We start from the raw sequence: 9635 nt of genomic DNA on the forward strand, positions 1-9635 counted from the left end.
ATCCTCAGACTTCAAACATCAATACTAAACCCTCAGTCCTCGTCCTCAATCCACAACACTCAATCGTCACTCCTCAATCATCAATCATCAATATTCAGTCTTCAATCCTCAATCCTCAATCCTCAATCCTCAACCCTCAATCCTCAATGATCAATCCTCAATACCCAATCCTCAGTCTTCAATCCTCAATCCTCAATCCTCAATCCTCAGCCCTCAAACCTCAAACCTGAATCCTCAATCCTGAATCCTCAATCTTCAGACCTCAGTCCTCAAGAATCAGTTGTCAATTCTCAATCCTCAATAGAATATCATCAATTCACAGTTTTCAATACTCAATACTCAATCTGCAACCTTCAAATCTCTGTCCACAAACATCAATTCTCATCACTCAACCCTCAACACTCCGTCCCCAATCCTCAATCTTCAACACTCAATCCACAATCCTCAATCTTCAATCATCAATACTCTATCCTCAGTCCTCAATCCTCAATCCTCAATCCTCAATCCTCAGATCTCAAACATAAATACTCAAGCCTCAGTCCTCGTCCTCGATCCGCAACCCTCAATCCTCGATCCTCAACCTTCAATCATCAATATTCAATATTCAATCCTCAATCCTCAATCCTCAATACTCAGTCCTCAATCCTCAATCCTCAATACAAATCCATCAATCCTCAATTCTCGAACTCAATAGAAAATCCTGAATTCTCAGGATTCAATACTCAAACCTCAGCACACAACCCTCAGCCCTCATCCTCAATCCTCAATCCTCAATCCTCAATCCTCAATATTCAATCCTCAGTACTCAATCTTCAATCCTCAATCCTCAATCCCCAATCCTCAATCCTCAATCCTCAGTAATCAATCCTCAATCTTCAATACTCAGTCGTCAATGCTCAGTCCTCAATCCTCTACCCTCAATCCTCGTTCCTCAAACCTCAATCCTCAACCCTCAGTCCTCATCCTCAATTCTCAATTCTCAATCCTCAATCCTCAATCCTCAATCTTCAATCCTCAATAATCAATCTCCAATACTAGATACTCAATCCCAAATCCTCAATCCTTAATCCTCAACCTTCAGTCCTCAATCCCCAGTCCTCAATCTTCAATCCCCAATGCTCAATCCTCAATCCTCTATCCTCAGTCCTCAATCCTCAATCCTCAATCCTCAGACCTCAACCCTCAGCCGTCAGTCCTCGTCCTCAATCCTCAACACTCAACCATCAATCCTCAATTCTCGAACTCAATAGAAAATCCTGAATTCTCAGGATTCAATACTCAAACCTCAACACACAACCCTCAGCCCTCATTCTCATTCCTCAATCCTCAATCCTCAATCCTCAATATTCAATCCTCAATACTCAATCTTCAATCCTCAACCCTCAATCCCCAATCCTCAATCCTCAATCCTCAGTAATCAATCCTCAATACTCAATCCTCAATCCTCAATCTTCAATCCCCAATACTCAATCTTCAATCCTCAATCCTCAATCCTCAATCCTCAATACACATTGTTCAATCCTCAATACCAAATCCTCAATCTTCAATCCTCAATCCTCAATCCTCTATTCTCAACCCTCAATCCTCAATCCTCAGACTTCAAACATCAATACTAAACCCTCAGTCCTCGTCCTCAATCCACAACACTCAATCGTCAATCCTCAATCATCAATCATCAATATTCAATCTTCAATCCTCAATCCTCAATCCTCAATCCTCAACCCTCAATCCTCAATCCTCAATGCTCAATCTTCAATCCTCAATACTCAATCTTCAATCCTCAATCCTCAATCCTCAATCCTCAATCCTCATTCTTCAATCCTCAACACCCAATCGTCAATCTTCAATCCTCAATCCTCAATCCTCAATTCTCTATCCTCAATCCTCAAACCTCAGACCTCAAACATCAATACTCAACCCTCAGTCCTCGTCCTCGATCCACAACCCTCAATCCTCGATCCTCAATCTTCAATAATCAATATTCAATATTCAATCCTCAATCATCAATCCTCAATACTCAATCCTCAATCCTCAGTCCTCAATACTCAACCATCAATCGTCAATTCTCAAACTCAATAGAAGATCCTGAATTCTCAGGATTCAATACTCAAACCTCAACACGTAACCCTCAGCCCTCATCCTCAATCCTTAATCCTCAATCCTCAATCCTCAATCCTCAATCCTCAATACTCAATCTTCAATACTCAATCCTCAATCCTCAATCCTCAATCCTCAATCCTCAACCTTCAATCCTCAATCGACAATCCTCAATCCTCAATACTCAATCCTCAATCCTCAATCTTCAATCCTCAGTCCCAAATTCTCAATCTTCAATACTCAATACTCAATCCTCAATCTTCAATCCCCAATACTCAATCTTCAATCCTCAATCCTCAATCCTCAATCCTCAATACTCATTCTACAATCCTCAATACCAAATCCTCAATCTTCAATCCTCAATCCTCAATCCTCCATTCTCAACCCTCAATCCTCAATCCTCAGACATCAAACATAAGTACTCAACCCTCAGTCCTCGTCCTCAATCCACAACCCTCACTACTCAATCCTCAACCCTCAATCCTCATTCTTCAATCCTCAATACGCAATCCTCAATCTTCAGTCCTCAATCGTCAATCCTCAATTCTCAATACTCAATCCTCAATCCTCAGACCTCAATCCTCAATCTTCAATCCTCAATACTCAATCTTCAATCCTCAATCCTCAAACCTCAATCCTCAATCCTCATTCTTCAATCCTCAACACCCAATCGTCAATCTTCAATCCTCAATCCTCAATCCTCAATTCTCAATCCTCAATCCTCAATCCTCAGACCTCAAACATCAATACTCAACCCTCAGTCCTCATCCTCGATCCACAACCCTCAATCCTCGATCCTCAATCTTCAATCATCAATATTCAATATTCAATCCTCAATCCTCAAACCTCAATACTCAATCCTCAATCCTCAGTCCTCAATACACAACCATCAATCCTCAATTCTCAAACTCAATAGAAAATCCTGAATTCTCAGGATTCAATACTCAATCCTCAACACAAGACCCTCAGCCCTCATCCTCAATCCTCAATCCTCAATCCTCAATCCTCAATTCCCAATCCTCAATCCTCAGACCTCAGTCCTCAAACCTCAATCCTCAATTCTCAATACTCAATCCTCAATCCTCAATACTCAATCCCCAATCCACAATCTTCAATCCTCAATACTCAATCCTCAACCCTCAATCCTCATTCGTCAATCCTCAATACCCAATCCTCAATCTTCAATCCTCAATCCCCAATCCTCAATTCTCATTACTCAATCCTCAATTCTCAGACCTCAATCCTCAATCCTCAATCCTCAGTACTCAATCTTCAATCCTCAATCCTTAATTCTCAATCCTCAATCCTCAGTCCTCAGTCCTCAAACCTCAATCCTCAATTCTCAATACTCAATCCTCAATCCTCAATACTCAGTCCCCAATCCACAATCTTCAATCCTCAATACTCAATCCTCAACCCTCAATCCTCCTTCTTCAATCCTCAATGCCCAATCCTCAATCTTCAATCCTCAATCCTCAATCCTCAATTCTCATTACTCAATCCTCAATTCTCAGACCTCAATCCTCAATCCTCAATCCTCAATACTCAATCTTCAATCCTCAATCCTCAATCCTCAATCCTCAATCCTCATTCTTCAATCCTCAACACCCAATCGTCAATGTTCAATCCTCAATCCTCAATCCTCAATTCTCAATCCTCAATCCTCAATCCTCAGACCTCAAACATAAATACTCAACCCTCAGTCCTCGTCCTCGATCCACAACCCTCAATCCTCGATCCTCAATCTTCAATCATCAATATTCAATATTCAATCCTCAATCCTCAATCCTCAATACTCAGTTCTCAATCCTCAATCCTCAATACTCAACCATCAGTCCTCAATTCTCGAACTCAATAGAAAATCCTGAATTCTCAGGATTCAATACTCAAACCTCAACTCACAACCCTCAGCCCTCATCAACATTCCTCAATCCTCAATCCTCAATCCTCAATATTCAATCCTCAATACTCAATCTTCAATCCTCAACCCTCAATCCCCAATCCTCAATCCTCAATCCTCAGTAATCAATCCTCAATACTCAATCCTCAATCCTCAATCTTCAATCCCCAATACTCAATCTTCAATCCTCAATCCTCAATCCTCAATACACATTGTTCAATCCTCAATACCAAATCCTCAATCTTCAATCCTCAATCCTCAATCCTCTATTCTCAACCCTCAATCCTCAATCCTCAGACTTCAAACATCAATACTAAACCCTCAGTCCTCGTCCTCAATCCACAACACTCAATCGTCAATCCTCAATCATCAATCATCAATATTCAATCTTCAATCCTCAATCCTCAATTCTCAATCCTCAATCCTCAGTCCTCAGTCCTCAAACCTCAATCCTCAACCCTCAGCCCTCATACTCAATACCCAATCCTCAATCTTCAATCCTCAATCCTCAATACTCAATCCCCAATCCTCAATCTTCAATCCTCAATACTCAACCCTCAATCCTCAATCCTCAATGCTCAATCTTCAATCCTCAATACTCAGTCTCCAATCCTGAATCCTCAATCCTCAATTCTCAATCCTCATTCTTCAATCCTCGACATCCAATCCTCAATCTTCAATTCTCAATCCTCAATCCTCAATTCTCCATCCTCAACCCTCAATCCTCAGACATCAAACATCAATACTCAACCCTCAGTCCTCGTCCTCAATCCACAACAATCATTCCTCAATCCTCAATCTTCAATCATCAATATTCAATCTTCAGTCCTCAATCCTCAATCCTTAACCCTCAATCCTCAATCCTCAATGTTCAATCCGCAATACCCAATCCTCAACCTTCAATCCTCAATCCTCCATCCTCAATCCTCAAGCCTCAATCCTTAATCCTCAGACCTCAAACCTCATACCTGAATACTCAATCCTGAATCCTGAATCTTCAGACCTCAGTCCTCAACAATCAGTTGTCAATTCTCTACTCTCCATAGAATATCATCAACTCACAGTTTTCAATACCGAATACTCAATCTGCAATCTTCAAATCTCTATCCACAAACATCAATTCTCATCATTCAACACTCAACACTCAGTCCCCAATCCTCAATCTTCAATCCTCAATCCTCAATCCACAATCCTCAATCATCAATCTTCAATCCTTCACCCTAAATCCTCAATCCTCAATCCTCAATGCTCAATCGTCAGGCTTCAATCCTCAATACTCAAGCTTCAATACTTCATCCTCAATCCTCAATCCTCAATCCTGAATCCCCAATCGACATTCTTCAATCCTCAATACTCAATCTTCAATCCTCAATCCTCAATCCTCATCTCTCAATCCACATTCTTCAATCCTCAATCCTCAATCCTCAATTCTCAATCCTCAATCCTCAATCCTCAATCATCAGACCTCAAACATCAATATTCAACCCACAGTCCTCGTCCTCAATCCACAAGCCTCAATCCTCTATCCTCAATCCTCAATCTTCAATCCTCAATACTCAATGTTCAATAATCAATCCTCAATTCTCAATCTTCAATCCTCAATCCTCAGTCCACATTCCTCAATCCTCATTCTTCAATCATCCATACCCAATCCTCAATCTTCAATCCTCAATCCTCAATCCTCAATTCTCAATCCTCAATCCTCAGTCCTCAGTCCTCAAACCTCAATCCTCAACCCTCAGCCCTCATCCTCAATACCCAATCCTCAATCTTCAATCCTCAATCCTCAATACTCAATCCCCAATCCTCAATCTTCAATCCTCAATACTCAATCTTCAATCCTCAATACTCAATCTTCAATCCTCAATCCTCAATCATCAATCCTCAATACTCAATCATCAATCCTCAGTCCTCAATACTCAACCATCAATCCTCAATTCTCAAACTCAATAGAAAATCCTGAATACTCAGGATTCAATACTCAAACCTCAACACGTAACCCTCAGTCCTCATCCTCAATCCTCAATCCTCAATCCTCAATCCTCAATTCTCAAACCTCAATCCTCAGTCCTCAGTCCTCAAACCTCAATCCTCAATTCTCACTACTCAATACCCAATCCTCAATCTTCAATCCTCAATCCTCAATCCTCAATTCTCAATACTCAATCCTCAATCCTCAATCCTCAATCCTCAATCCTCATTCTTCAATCCTCAACACCCAATCGTCAATCTTCAATCCTCAATCCTCAATCCTCAATCCTCAATCCTCAATCTTCAATCCTCAACACTCACTTCTTCAATCCTCAATCCTCAATCCTCAATCCTCAATACTCAATCCTCAATCCTCAGTAATCAATCCTCAATACTCAATCCTCAATCCTCAATCTTCAATCCCCAATACTCAATCTTCAATCCTCAATCCTCAATCCTCAATCCTCAATACACATTGTTCAATCCTCAATACCAAATCCTCAATCTTCAATCCTCAATCCTCAATCCTCTATTCTCAACCCTCAATCCTCAATCCTCAGACTTCAAACATCAATACTAAACCCTCAATCCACGTCCTCAATCCACAACACTCAATCGTCAATCCTCAATCATCAATCATCAATATTCAATCTTCAATCCTCAATCCTCAATCCTCAGTCCTCAGTCCTCAAACCTCAATCCTCAAACCTCAGCCCTCATCATCAATCCTCAATCCTCAATCTTCAATCCTCAATCCTCAATCCTCAATCCTCAATCCTCAGTAATAAATCCGCAATCTTCAATACTCAATCGTCAAGCCTCTGTCCTCAATCCTCAATCCTCAATCCTCGTTCCTCAAACCTCAATCCTCAACCCTCAATCCTCATCCGCAATTCTCAATTCTCAATCCTCAATCCGCAATCCTCAATCCTAAATCTTCAATCCTCAATCTTCAATCCTCAATACTCAATTTTCAATCCTCAACCCTCAATCCTAGATCCTCAATCCTCAGTCCCCAACCCTCAATCTTCAATCCTCAACCCTCAATCCTCAATCCCCAATCCTCATTCTTCAATCCTCATTACCCAATCCTCAATCCTCAGTCCTCAATCCTCAATCCTCAAACCTCAAACCTCAACCCTCAGTCCTCTGTCCTCAAACCTCAATCCTCAACCCTCAGCCCTCATCCTCAGTCCTCAATACTCAATCCTCAATTCTCAATCTTCAATCATCAATTCTCAATCTTCAATAATCAACCCTCAATTCTCAATCCTCAATACTCAATCCTCAGTCGTCAATCCTCAATCCCCAATCCTCAATCTTCAATCCTCAATCCTCAATCCTCAATCCTCAATCCTCAATGTTCATTCCTCAATACTCAATCTTTAATCCTCAATCCTCAATCCTCAATCCTAAATCCTCAATCCTCAATCCTCAATCTTCAATCCTCAATACTCAGTCTCCAATCCTCAATCCTCAATCCTCAATTCTCAATCCTCATTCTTCAATCCTCGACATCCAATCCTCAATCTTCAATTCTCAATCCTCAATCCTCAATTCTCCATCCTCAACCCTCAATCCTCAGACATCAAACATCAATACTCAACCCTCAGTCCTCGTCCTCAATCCACAACAATCATTCCTCAATCCTCAATCTTCAATCATCAATATTCAATCTTCAGTCCTCAATCCTCAATCCTTAACCCTCAATCCTCAATCCTCAATGTTCAATCCGCAATACCCAATCCTCAACCTTCAATCCTCAATCCTCCATCCTCAATCCTCAAGCCTCAATCCTTAATCCTCAGACCTCAAACCTCATACCTGAATACTCAATCCTGAATCCTGAATCTTCAGACCTCAGTCCTCAACAATCAGTTGTCAATTCTCTACTCTCCATAGAATATCATCAACTCACAGTTTTCAATACCGAATACTCAATCTGCAATCTTCAAATCTCTATCCACAAACATCAATTCTCATCATTCAACACTCAACACTCAGTCCCCAATCCTCAATCTTCAATCCTCAATCCTCAATCCACAATCCTCAATCATCAATCTTCAATCCTTCACCCTAAATCCTCAATCCTCAATCCTCAATGCTCAATCGTCAGGCTTCAATCCTCAATACTCAAGCTTCAATACTTCATCCTCAATCCTCAATCCTCAATCCTGAATCCCCAATCGACATTCTTCAATCCTCAATACTCAATCTTCAATCCTCAATCCTCAATCCTCATCTCTCAATCCACATTCTTCAATCCTCAATCCTCAATCCTCAATTCTCAATCCTCAATCCTCAATCCTCAATCATCAGACCTCAAACATCAATATTCAACCCACAGTCCTCGTCCTCAATCCACAAGCCTCAATCCTCTATCCTCAATCCTCAATCTTCAATCCTCAATACTCAATGTTCAATAATCAATCCTCAATTCTCAATCTTCAATCCTCAATCCTCAGTCCACATTCCTCAATCCTCATTCTTCAATCATCCATACCCAATCCTCAATCTTCAATCCTCAATCCTCAATCCTCAATTCTCAATCCTCAATCCTCAGTCCTCAGTCCTCAAACCTCAATCCTCAACCCTCAGCCCTCATCCTCAATACCCAATCCTCAATCTTCAATCCTCAATCCTCAATACTCAATCCCCAATCCTCAATCTTCAATCCTCAATACTCAATCTTCAATCCTCAATACTCAATCTTCAATCCTCAATCCTCAATCATCAATCCTCAATACTCAATCATCAATCCTCAGTCCTCAATACTCAACCATCAATCCTCAATTCTCAAACTCAATAGAAAATCCTGAATACTCAGGATTCAATACTCAAACCTCAACACGTAACCCTCAGTCCTCATCCTCAATCCTCAATCCTCAATCCTCAATCCTCAATTCTCAAACCTCAATCCTCAGTCCTCAGTCCTCAAACCTCAATCCTCAATTCTCACTACTCAATACCCAATCCTCAATCTTCAATCCTCAATCCTCAATCCTCAATTCTCAATACTCAATCCTCAATCCTCAATTCTCAATACTCAATCCTCAATCCTCAGACATCAATCCTCAATCCTCTATCCTCAATACTCAATCTTCAATCCTCAATCCTCAATCCTCAATCCTCAATCCTCATTCTTCAATCCTCAACACCCAATCGTCAATCTTCAATCCTCAATCCTCAATCCTCAATTCTCAATCCTCAATCCTCAATCCTCAGACCTCAAACATAAATACTCAACCCTCAGTCCTCGTCCTCGATCCACAAGCCTCAATCCTCGATCCTCAATCTTCAATCATCAATATTCAATATTCAATATTCAATCCTCAATACTCAATCCTCAATACTCAGTTCTCAATCCTCAATCCTCAATACTCAACCATCAATCCTCAATTCTCGAACTCAATAGAAAATCCTGAATTCTCAGGATTCAATACTCAAACCTCAACACACAACCCTCAGCCCTCATACTCATTCCTCAATCCTCAATCCTCAATCCTCAATATTCAATCCTCAATACTCAATCTTCAATCCTCAACCCTCAATCCCCAATCCTCAATCCTCAATCCTCAGTAATCAATCCTCAATACTCAATCCTCAATCCTCAATCTTCAATCCCCAATACTTAATCTTCAATCCTCAATCCTCAATCCTCAATCCT

This window comes from Calliopsis andreniformis, unplaced genomic scaffold (genome assembly GCF_051401765.1).
Source record: "Calliopsis andreniformis isolate RMS-2024a unplaced genomic scaffold, iyCalAndr_principal scaffold0041, whole genome shotgun sequence".
NCBI lineage: Eukaryota > Metazoa > Arthropoda > Insecta > Hymenoptera > Andrenidae > Calliopsis > Calliopsis andreniformis.